The 12,423-nt window shown below is 41.2% G+C and overlaps 1 protein-coding gene across 1 annotated transcript in view; it reads left to right on the top strand.

Moving 5' to 3' along the window:
• Positions 1 to 550: 550 nt before the first annotated feature.
• Positions 551 to 12,423, top strand: part of LOC308306568 (tyrosine-protein kinase Yes) — a gene marked incomplete at its 3' end in the record, with an annotated part of 56,945 nt that continues 45,072 nt past the window's right edge. The window contains exon 1 of the mRNA XM_080751606.1: positions 551 to 680. The remainder of the gene's footprint in view (positions 681 to 12,423) is intronic.

Here is a 12,423-nt window from a genome sequence, read left to right as displayed (position 1 = left end):
TATTTTTTACTTTTGGTACTAAGTCAATTTTGATGCCAATACTTTTGTACTTTGTCTTTTACTCAAGTACAATTTGAATTCCAGAACCAGAAGACTTGTAGGCCTAGTATTTCTACATCGCAGTATTGATACTTTTACTCAAGTAAAAGATTTGAGTACTTTTTCCACCACACGGGTGTGTGAGGCGTCAGTCGGTCCCCAAGGCACCGTCGGCCATGTTGTGTGGTGGTGGGGGTCGGTGGTCGGTTGATGCAAGTTTGCTACAGTACTACAGTAAGGAAGTGTGTAGTGTACGCTGCAAACACAGGGACACTTCGGGGCTACATACTCTCTTTACCATGCAGCCGCTGGACTAACCCGACCCCGTAAACGATGGTTGCTTGCGTATTATTGCCACCAACATTTCTTCTTTATTCTTCCCAAGCACTTGTGTTGCTTTGATTTTCAACTTCATTGTCTCTCTCACAACCGAATGCAAAACAACCGCAGTTTGCCTGCTGGTCTGGGCTGTTCTGGATGGATGGACGGAGCCCTTGGATGGATGGTGAGGAGGATGAGGACTAACTACTCCGCTGGAATAATTCATTTCCCCACAGATTAGAAGGAATCTGATCTGATCTGGGGTAACAACAAGCCAGGGCAGGAGGCGCATGAGACTCAAGGACGTGATTTTCATAAAGGTAAAACAAAAAATAAACATTAAAATGTCGTCTTTGTGGGAAATGAAAAGCCCTTTTCCCGATGATGTGGGCCGACACACCGCTGATTGCATGTCTGTCTGACCTTCTATCAACAAAGGAATATAGGCTTTAAATTAAGATACATAATATCCGACTGTCGATACTATATTTCCAAAACGCTTTGTTACAGTCAATTGCCTTTGTATACGCAGCTGTTAGAGGTCTGAATGTGTGAATCAACGTTTGCATTTAGGTGTCCAGAATCAGATCATTCTCAAAGTGGGGTCTGAGGACTCCCAGGGGTCCTTGAGGGAGTTCCCAGGGGTCCCCAGCTAAATTATAGTTAGGAACCAAATGGACCCTTATGGGTATGTAACCTTGAGTGTGTACTAACGGGTGCACTTGGTTCCATTTGTACACTCTCAGAGATAAATTAACATTCATTTTACAATATACATTATTAGGGTCTCAGAGATAGAAATGCCATAAAATGGGGGCCCATGGCCTAATAATGCATGTCAAACTGGGGGTCCTTAAAATCTCACTGCTAGAGACGAAAAAATCTTCTCTTATTGGGGGGTTCCTGCATGGCATATCTTTTCAAATGGGGGTCCGCGGCCTAATATGTGTCAATTTGGGGGTCCTTGACATGAAAAAGTTTGAGAAGCACTGGTCTAGATAATAATAGTTCAGATAATAATAGTTGAAACATTGCAGCATGCTGCATGTCAGGGGGAGAAAAAAAAGATAACCCCAAGTCATTTGTCACATTTGTCAGTACCACTGCTGTAGTTACAAACATTGAAGTGGGACATCAATCATCACATGCCAAAATAATGTTTGTCATCTATATTATAAATATATTTATCCACACATTATGTGGAGACGGTGTTGGTACGGTTAGTTGGTTCATTTATTGGCTTTCCTGGGTTTTAATTCTCAGAGGCACACTGTATTGAATTAGAGACAGAGGAAGACAACAGTTCCAGTGTTGCAGACAGACAGACAGACAGACAGACAGACAGACAGACAGGTCCCTGATCAGATAGATCGAAAGTGAAAAGTAAATGACTCACGAGTCAGTAAAGCCCCTCCTAAGTAATATATTATGTCAGGGGTCTTCAACAGGGGATGCGGGACCCCCAGGGGGCCCTCATCTTTGTGTGATAGAAACTTGTTTTTTCCTGAGAACTTTAGCCAAAAATAGCAGATCTACAAGCTTGCCTCTCAGAGCGAGGCGATGTGAGCTTGTAGATCTGCTATTTTAGCAAAGGGGTTTGGTGTAGAGGGGAGAGAACAGACTAAGTACAGAGTGAAAGGTCAAGTGTATTAAGTATTGACAGTTCAAGTGGTTAAATATCTGAAAACACAAATTGACATGAATCCAAAATACACTGATGATTGTGTTGCCAAACGATGAAACTAATCTATGAACAGGTTGTGGGGGTCCCTGCTTCATCTCTTTCTCAGCTAAGGGGTCCTTGGCCTGAAAACGTTGAAGACCCCTGTATTATGTGAATCCAAACTGAGCGTATTCATTTATCTTTTATGATATCCTCCAGCCACAGGCATTAATAGCTTGTTTTGTGAAATAATTTCCCAAGGACACTGAATCATGCACAGATATTGCCCTTTTTGTTTCAGGGAAGGTTCAACCCCCTTTTTGTGAGTGTGACACCTATCACAGGGTATTTATTGCTGAAGGTGAAGGAAATAGCATGTCCTTCCTTACTAGTAAAGGTCATGAATGCTCTGTCTTGAGTAGTAGACATTTTAGGCCTAATGAGAATACAGTTTAGCCTCAGGTCTGCTTATTTTACATTATTTTATGTAAAGTCGCTTGAAAATATTGGTAGTTGCGGGTTGTGTTTTTTTGGGTTGTTTCTGAAGTGTTACTTGTTTATTTGTCGTTTAGACAAGTGGTTCGCAAACATTTTCATGTCAAGGATCCCCCATATTAATATGTACCGGTATCCCCATATGAAAACATTTCAGTGCCATCGGGACCCCATACCAGATGTGTGTTGTTAAAATGTTTCAAAAAATATTTCAGATTTTTTGTTATAAAATAGCAGATTGAGCTTGCACCTTGTGAGCTTGTAGATCATCTATTTTCAAATAGGTAATGTATAGGTTTAAAGTGCTCATGTGGCCTATAGTCGCTTCTTTTGGGCTAGTTCTCTGGTTGCTTATTTCTCTCACAAAATCTGGCAACGCTGTCACCAGTTTTACTCTTGTGTGAGCTTGTAAGTAACTGGATGATTGCCACTAGAAATTCCGCAGACAAGCTAGTAAACACTGAGGGGATAGACTTACTGTGCTTCGTCTCAACAGACATCATCGATGAGCCTTTGAGCAGGGCACTTGAGGCTTGTGGCTGTACGGAAGGTAGCTTTTAAATCGCATTCGTTAACTGACCTTGTAAGGGTTAAAATATGAGCTAGTTTACGGTGCATCACCGATGATGAAATGCAAAATACCCTAAATCGGAAAGATTTATAGGCTTGCTGTTGGAAAATCATAATCTTTTCATAATCCAGTCAAAGTGTATTTTAGAACCACAGTACACACAGATGTTTTCAGGCTTCCATTAGGCAATCCAATAACCTAGAGCTTTATTAAGCAGTTGTAATTGCTTTAATTTAGGTTTATTCCAGTCTGTCAATATTTGGGTATTACTAGAATGCTTCCACAAACCTATTGGGTTCAGTATGACAATCAAAGTTAGTGATGTATTTAGGGAAGAAACCCTTTCTGGTTTTCGCCAGGGATGCAGGTTTGACAGTTTTTACTCCACGAAGAACTAAGTAGTTGTTGACAGTTCAAACAGCCTGACTCACCTTTCTGTTTGTAGTCACCTCAGGGTTCCAAAAATAGCATGTGCTCATCTAAGACTCGAATTTGCAGGTCTGTCTTTAGGTGTGTAACTTGCCTGCAAGTTACACACCAAATGATTTGTCTGCTAGTATAATTCTGTCATTGTTTTGAATTCTGTGATTAGATCTCAGGTTTTCCCATATGCCACTGCAAGCAGGGACTCTGACACAGACGCACCCAGTGCATGTTCTGGAATACGAAGTGCATGTTGCTGTCTGCTTGTCAACCGTTTAACCATTCAATCCATTAAATATTTTTCAGGGGTGAAATAATAAATAGGTGCAGACCAGTGGAGTGCTCCAGTATTTTATTTGTATTATAGTCTCTCCTGACGTTCCCAGGTATTATTCTTGAGTCAAGTTGTCCCTGTTGAGCACAGACGAGCCCTTCTACTATACCTTCAACTGGCTGAATTGTGCTGGACTTCTCTTTGTGTCTACCTTATTCAGACAGACCCATTTGATTGCTTGATTGATTGAATACTTTATTAGCAAGATTGTAAAACTGATCGGCAGTTGCAAAGCTACTGTATGCTAAAAGGATAACACATTTGTCATCTGTCTGTAATCAATTCATCATAAATACATCATACAATACATTACATGATCAGCAACAACACCAAAGCCAATAGTAGACATATTTACAGAACAAAACGCGGTGGGTGCGGGGGATAGAGGATGCCACTTCAGTTTACAGTTTAGGCATTTAGCAGACGCTTTTAATCCAAAGCGACTTACAATAAGCAGGTAATACATCACTATAATAAGCAAGATAATATGTCAGTACATCAACAACAATATAACAAATGCATAGGAATATCAATCTAGAAAAACAATAATATAGGTAGACCATGCACCTATCAGTAAAATAATGTTTATAAAACCTAAGAAAATGCTAGCTAGCTTCATGTATGGTCACTTCCACAGGCCTCCTTCAGTGGAGGTCGCTGAGGTGAGTTGAGTGAGTTGTTTGACTCTCTTGGGGCAAGATAGTAGGTCAGCCATGTTTTTAGGTCAGTTTTAAATGTGGATGGGGAATCGAGACGTTTTATGGCTGTTGGTACTTGTTAGGGTAGGGCATTCCACATTTTAGTGGCAGTATCTTTCCCCATGTTTGTGCCAAATCTATGGGGAACAAGGTCAGGGGAGCTCCCTCTGGTGTTGTGCCCATGGGCATCTCTCACTGCAGAGAAGTAGTGGGTGCAGGCCAGGTGCGAAACGTTGTTCCGACACGCATTACTCCGACTCTCCCCTTTACTAATGCTATCTCGACTCTAACCCTAACCGCATGCATAGCCACGTAGTCTGAGTAATTGTCTCCACCAGCCGAAGGCTGAGGGAGAGTATGTTTTCCCGTGCGTCCGTCCGTCCGTCCGTCCGTCCGTCCGTCCGTGAGTCCTCGCAGTTTGTGAGCGCCTAATCTCAGTCGCCGTTGGCCCGATCGCTGCCAAAGTGAGCACACACATTCCCTGGATGCCAATCTAGAACCTCTGCCCTAAATTTTTTAAATGGGCCTTTTCTAGCGCCACCTAGTGGCCGATGTTCGCAAAACACATTTCTGTGCACTACTCTTACAGATTTTGTCCAAAAATCATACAAATCGGTAGGCAGTATCTCGACAGTCATGTGATCGACACGGATCTGTCCGATTTTGCATATTCCATCCTGATTGGCTAAGATTGGCTTCCAAAGTTTGTAGGATCGAGCCGTTTGGAACAAAATGCCTCAAATCACAAATGCAAAGTGCGATTATCATGAAATCGCGCACACACGTTCCCACTAGGCCGAGGAAGAAATGCCACTTATTTTTTTTAAATCAGCCTCATGGTGGCGCTATAACAGGCCGATTTGTGGTTTTACCTATAACTCCACCGATCAGTTTCAAACTTTGCAAGCACACTCCCTAGAAGCTAAGGATAAACCTTTGCCCTGCATTTTTCACATAAGCCTTTTATAGCGCCACCTTTGGGCCGACTTATGTAAAACACATTTTTGGATATTACTCCTTGAGATTTTATCCAAAAATCACGCAAATCGGTACACAGTATCTCTATAGTCATGTGATCAAGTCCGATCCGTCTGATATTTCATATGCCATCCTGATTGGCTAATATTAGCTTCCAAAGTTTGCCTGGTGGAGACCTGTGCTCGGAAGAGCACTGCTTCTAGTTCGACATGAGACTGACATATTCCTCCAGGAAGTAGTTTGACAGCTATACTCGTTCTTCCGCCTTGAGCCATCCCAGCCTAGCAAAGTGAGCTGTGGTTAGGTGAGTCCTAATTTCTCAAGACGGATTCAGATTTCAGAGCTCGGCAGCCGAATCTGTCGGCAACACCCATTACAACGTGTAGAGTTGTTGTTATTAGGAATGAAAACAAGGGAGCACCACCGGAAGAGGAGGGCTGAAGGAGGGTCAACTTGCCGACAGCCGGTCTCTACAATAGGGCAGTGCTCCCAGAGGTAAATTCAAAGGAAACATTTTCTTTTTTGCAGATGGGTTCCCAGTTTGGGTGAGTCCCGGTATAATAATAATAATAATACATTTTATTTATAAAGCACTTTACATTTGAAGCAAATCTCAAAGTGCTACATTAAAATCGAAAAACTAAAACAACTAAGAATTAAAACGAGAACACAGTGAATAAAATCAGAACATATAATATAACATAATCAGCGGTATGAAGGTTTAGCAGCAGTTTTGTCTGTTTGTTTTGGGAGGTCTGTGTAGTTTTGTTTTAGTGAGGGGGGTCCCAGGGTGTTAGTGAACTATGAGGTGCAAGCATAGTCAAAATGACACTGGATGAGGGTTTCGGCTAGAGTCCACAGTGCACTCCTGTTGATAAACTAGGAGATCCTGCCCCCAAATATTGTTCTTTGGTTGACTTATCAATTTAGATACTTATTTTTCTTTATTTTCCTTTTTCACTGGAAAGTTTGTTATTCAAGAACAAAAAATAGGTGAGCTTTTATCTTTGCTTATCTGGCCTTAGTCGCTTCTTTTGGGCTTGACCTGGTTGCTTATTTCTCTCTCTCACAAACTCTGGCACCGCTGCTCCTCAGCATCAGAGGAATGTAGTGTTGGAAGGAAGGTGGCTGGGGAAGAAGCATCTGTTGGGAGGTTTTGAAGCCTAGTAAAGCTCCCAGGCCCCTCCCTGTCTGCAGCTGCTAGCCACCAGCTGTCCAATCAGACGGAGGGCCAGGCCAGGCATGGCTTCAGTGATGGAGGAACCCTCCACCACCCTCCACTCCAACCCCCAAATCTTCATCAAACCCCTCTACTGTATCAACCGTCTGCCTGGCTGTATCACCCAGCCAAATTGAACTAATCCCAAACCTCTTGGGAGCGGTGTCTTGGAACCAGTGGAATGCTTTTGAGGGTCGAAATACATGACAACATGCATGCACACTTCTGAGATAACATTTTTTACGGAATGATCGAATGAACAGATGCATGTGTTCAAAAATCCCCAATATCGATATGTTTTATTTTTGTGACATTGGATGTTGTGTAATGTACAACATGTATATATGCATTAACTACGGATTTAAAGGACAGTAGTACATGAATGTATCTATGTTGTTTCCTTGGTTGTTATTACGATTTAGCAGATCAGTCTGAGGTCTGAGGATTAAACACTCAAGGCTCTATTCATCATTAATTCCAAGTATATCATATCGGTGGAAAACCTCATATGTCCAAAACTGTTACTTTTCAGTATTACATTTTTAAAGTAGCAGATCTACAAACTAAAAACGTGTCACTTCGCACAGCGTTTTGAGCTTGTGCATCTGTTGTGTGTGTGTGTGTGTGTGCGTGTGTGTGTGTGTGTGTGTGTGTGTGCGTGTGTGTGTGTGTGTGTGTGTGTGTGTGATGTTGGGGATATTTTGAGAATAGCATTTATTTTGGTCACAATAATCGTGACGTGAAATTTTCATATTGTCCCATCCCTAATGTAAAGGTGAACCCTTTAGCCAGAGGAGGAGGCCTTTCCAGGCAAGCCTCATCAAAGCTTTGCAGACATTAGACAAGCATGTGCTGATATAATTTGTTGTACTTTCACATCAGCTACCGACCCTTCCGCAATAACACAAGACTCCACACAGAGGTCCCTCATCTTGGAATCATTTCCATAGAATGTAAAGTAGATTGCAAATACACACACACAAACATGCAGTCTTGTAAAGCGACTTTGAGTACTCAGAAAAGTGCTATATAAATTCCAGCTATTATTATTATTATCTATTTTCCTGGCCGTGTGGCGGAATACACTATTTGCCAAAAGATAGCATATCTACGAACTCACAACACGTCGCAACGCGTTGCGAGCTGTTAGATCTGCTATTCTTTGTCAAAGAGATTTGGTAGAAAAAAAGACTATCAAATACGTTATTTACAAGTCCGTTTGACCAATTATAGAGTGGTTTAAGTGGTACCGGATATGCAGCTCGGCAAATAAAAGGTGAATTGATCCCAGTGCATGACGGAGTACGATTTCACAATAAATTAAATCTCCACAATACGATTATCGAGAGTGTTTTTTATCACTTTTTTTAATCATATTTAACTTTACAGTTTCCAACATGATGTCCATCAGGCGCTACTCACAGAGCTTTTTGAGAATCCCTCATTTACTTTCATCATAGAGCTGTTCCAAGTCAACATGATCTTTCAGCTTTCTGTCTGTTTTATTTTTTATTCAAGCTTTTAAAAAAGGCGACTGGATGTTGCACCTTGCCAAAAGGGTCAGGGTCTCAATTCCTGATTATTATGTCAAGAAAATGTCCTCCCCAATTTAAAAAAGTGTTCCATCTACTCTATCCAGTAGAGTTCGCACGCACGCACGCACGCACACACACACACACACACACACACACACACACACACACACACACACACACAGAGAGACACACAGTGGTCTAGCTGTCCCCTGCGGTAGCCACACCATTAAGATCATACAAAATGAAAAGTTTGAGACGTCCGTGTCGTGTGCCACAGCAGGTCAAATTGCCCACTTAAGGAAGCACTTTGCGAGCAGTGGAGGTGAGTCACCACACCACAGGTGGTGTCCATCAGAAGTAAATGTCATAGGTTCAAAGTCCTCCTGTGGAGGGCAACTGGTCTTGCAGCAGTCAGACAAAAAAAACACTATATTTATGTAAAGTAGAGTTCTCTTGTCAAGGCAAGTTTATGAGCGGAGAAGGGATTGTTCATGATGTAGCACAAGTATAGCCTGGGGCCAACCTATATACTAATGCAGCTAACTAACTGCAGTATATAACTGCATCCCCTCCTTGTGTGGGGATGTCTAGTTGGCTGAGGCTAGCACAAGTAGGGATGGGACGATAATCGCCATTGTCGTTAACGGGTTAAAAAACGATAATCGTATCGCTGAGACTTACATTTATCGTGAAATTGTCCTCCCGCATACACTAGGATGAATTAGCTTTTATTGAGCTGCAAATTCAGTACCACTTAAACCCTCTCTACACAAATCGATTTGCTAAAAATAGCCGATCTACAAGCTCGTGAGCTTGTAGATCTTTGAATATTCACTGGAGATACTCATGTTAACCACTGGTTTAATATACATTGAAGATGTGTATGTTTTTCGTGTTTATATAAAAGTTAAGACAGACTGTCAAATTTGACCGTGGACACACTGAAGTAAGGGGGGTTGCACTTGCAACGAACACTGGAGAAAGTTTAAAGCTCCCATCGACCACTTATAGCAATTATAACCACTCTATAATGCATGCATTTGGGGTCTTGGCAACCATAACTTGTAGATTTTGTGTTGTGTTGTATTGTAGAAGTGTTGTGGTCGATCACATCAAGCGCTGAAGTCAAGCAATGCTGCACCCATCATCCACAAGCATTGAGCGGTGTATGTGCGTGTGCCCGTGCACATGCTTGTGTTCTGCCCGCATTCCACGGCACAGTAAAAGTCACAGCAGGTGGACTGTGGTATAAAGACTGATTGGAACAAAGTGCCACTCATGGCTATTTCCGACCATCAAAAACCTCACTCTGTGTGAGTCAGGGAGACAGGATATATAACTATTTCTGATAGAAAATGCACAACCTTTATACGGTAGTTTCATAAGGTCTTCCCTCTAAGTTGCAATGTAACACATAGTTTATACACTTTTTATATATATATAATATGTAATTGTAATTTGTACATACATTGTTTTGTTTTGATTGTTTTGTTCCACTTTTGCTTTGTCAATGTAAACATAGTTTTTCTCAGGCCAATAAAGCTGCTTGACAGGACTTCATATGCAGTTGTGTGGTCTGATATTAGTAGAAGTAGTAAACACAATTAAAAATGTCTTAATATCTGAGCACAGAAAAGAGGTTCATCACTGAACAGGGAGTGCGAATATGCCCAGCGTAGTGACCTCCGTGTAAATAACTAATTACATTATTCAGTAAACTGTAGCTTTGGCCACATTTGAGTCGGAGAGCTCTGCCCTTTGTCTGGAATTCATGAGGTTTGTGTGGAATTCTGACACTGGGAGGAATGTTGTAAAGTAGCTGTACTGTAGTGGATAAGCGAACAGCTGAGTACATTAAGGCGTCATGCTGACCAACTCAACAATATGAACTGTTATGGCTGGAACGCAGTGGCCCAGTTTGACAGGCATGGATTATTAGACTAGAGGTTCTCAAATGGTTTAATTTCAAGATTTTCAACTAAGGATCGTTTGTAATTATTTGGATACAGAGTGAAGTCATTCACTGCGCTTTATTTTGATGAGCCCCGTAAGCCACAATCGTGTCCATGTTGTGGAAATTCGCTAAAGACGGATGTAGACCGAGATGTTTACTTTCACAACCGCGGCCGACCGTCATGGCCCACTGTCACCGTGAAAAAAAGCGTTTTTGTTTTGTCTTTGTAAGACACTAAGAACATAGAAAACTAGAAATACTGTTCCTTCGAAACAGTGTGGGCTCGATTCCAACCCAACAAATAGGATACTTTAAGGTACTGTAAGGTACAGTACCCTACAGTATTGTACTGTACCTTACTATACTGTACTGCACCTTACTGTACTGTACTGTACTGTACTGTAACTTACTGTACTTTACTGTACTCTACTGTAACTTACTGTACTTTACTGTACTCTACTGTACCTTACTGTACTGTACTTTACTGTACTCTACTGTACCTTACTGTACTGTACTGTACCTTACTGTACTGTACCTTACTGTACTCTACTGTACCTTACTGTACTATACTGTACTGTACTCTACTATGCCGTACTATAACTTACTGTACTGTACTCTACTGTACCTTACTTTACTGTACTCTACTGTACCTTACTGTACTCTACTGTACTTTACTGTACTCTACTGTACCTTACTGTACTGTACTGTATTGTACTTTACTGTACTGTACTTTACTGTACACTACTGTATCTTGCTGTACCTTACTGTGCTGTACGTTACTGTACTTTACTGTACTTTACTGTACACTACTGTACTGTACTGTACCTTACAGTACTGTACTTTACTGTACTCTGCTGTACCTTACTGTACTTTACTGTACTCTACTGTAACTTACTGTACCTTACTGTACTGTACTTTACTCTACTCTACTGTACTGTACCTTACTGTACTTTACTGTACTCTACTGTACCTTACTGTACTGTACCTTACTGTACTGTACTTTACTGTACTCTACTGTACCTTACTGTACTATACTGTACTGTACTCTACTGTGCCGTACTGTACCTTACTGTACTGTACTCTACTGTACCTTACTGTACTTTACTGTACTCTACTGTACCTTACTGTACTCTACTGTACTTTACTGTACTCTACTGTACCTTACTGTACTGTATTGTACTTTACTGTACCTTACTGTACTGTACTCTACTGTACCTTTCTGTACTGTACCTTTCTGTACCTTACTGTACTTTACTGTACTCTACTGAACCTTACTGTACTTTTACTGTACTCTACTGAACCTTACTGTACTGTACATATTCTATGTGTTCTAGATCTACATTTTTGATTCTGTGTTTGGGAACCAGCAACTGTCAAATGGACTCCAACTGTAGTGGAGTATATTGAGTGCATATACTGTAGGCTAACAATCCCAGATCACATCTGTCCTCCACTATGTCTATAACCAAGGCGTTCTTCTATGTGGCCACTCCAGACTGAGGAGTGGAGCATGGCTTTTATTGTGTTTGTGGATCTGACTTGGAAATGCATTGGTTTTGATATCTCCCTGACAACCAACAACAACCACTAATATGGCTGACTGTCCCTGCGGGCTCTAGGATATATGGCTATGGGATTTACATCCCATCGCCCGGACTTGATTCTTGATCACAGCTGTGTAATCAGTAGAGTGGAGAGGGACATTTATTTATAGTTTTAACTATAACTATAGTTTTATACATCACACAGCTTAGACATTTGGATCAAATCAGAGAGCAGACCTGTGTGAACGCAATGATATAGATAGCATATCTGAAGTGTGAACACTGCAGCCACAGCGCCTTAACATAAACATGGGTCTATTATCCTTCCCTCCACTCTACTAAACCCATTGGAAATGCATTGGGTGCTTAAAGTTAAACATTTTTATTTTTTTATATTTATACTACAAAACATTTCAAAAAGAAAAATACACGCACACTTGTCCTCAGTAAGCTGAACACATAAAAATTTGAATGGTGTTGAAAGGTGTAAGCGTTTAAGAGATGAAGCGCGCCAAAGTTTTGAGGATACTGACTAGTATAGAAATAAATAATGAAGATAACATACGTGTGCTCGCCTTTAGGCGAGCCCACAACAATAGTGTCTGGCTCTGACATGAAGGCTTTCTATTGTCTCAGATGTCTCCTATCC

Source organism: Nannobrachium achirus (assembly GCF_963921795.1).
Source record: "Nannobrachium achirus genome assembly, chromosome: 21".
Taxonomy (NCBI): domain Eukaryota; kingdom Metazoa; phylum Chordata; class Actinopteri; order Myctophiformes; family Myctophidae; genus Nannobrachium; species Nannobrachium achirus.
The sequence above is the reverse complement of the archived record's forward strand: the minus strand, read 5'-3'. Positions and strand labels throughout refer to the sequence as shown.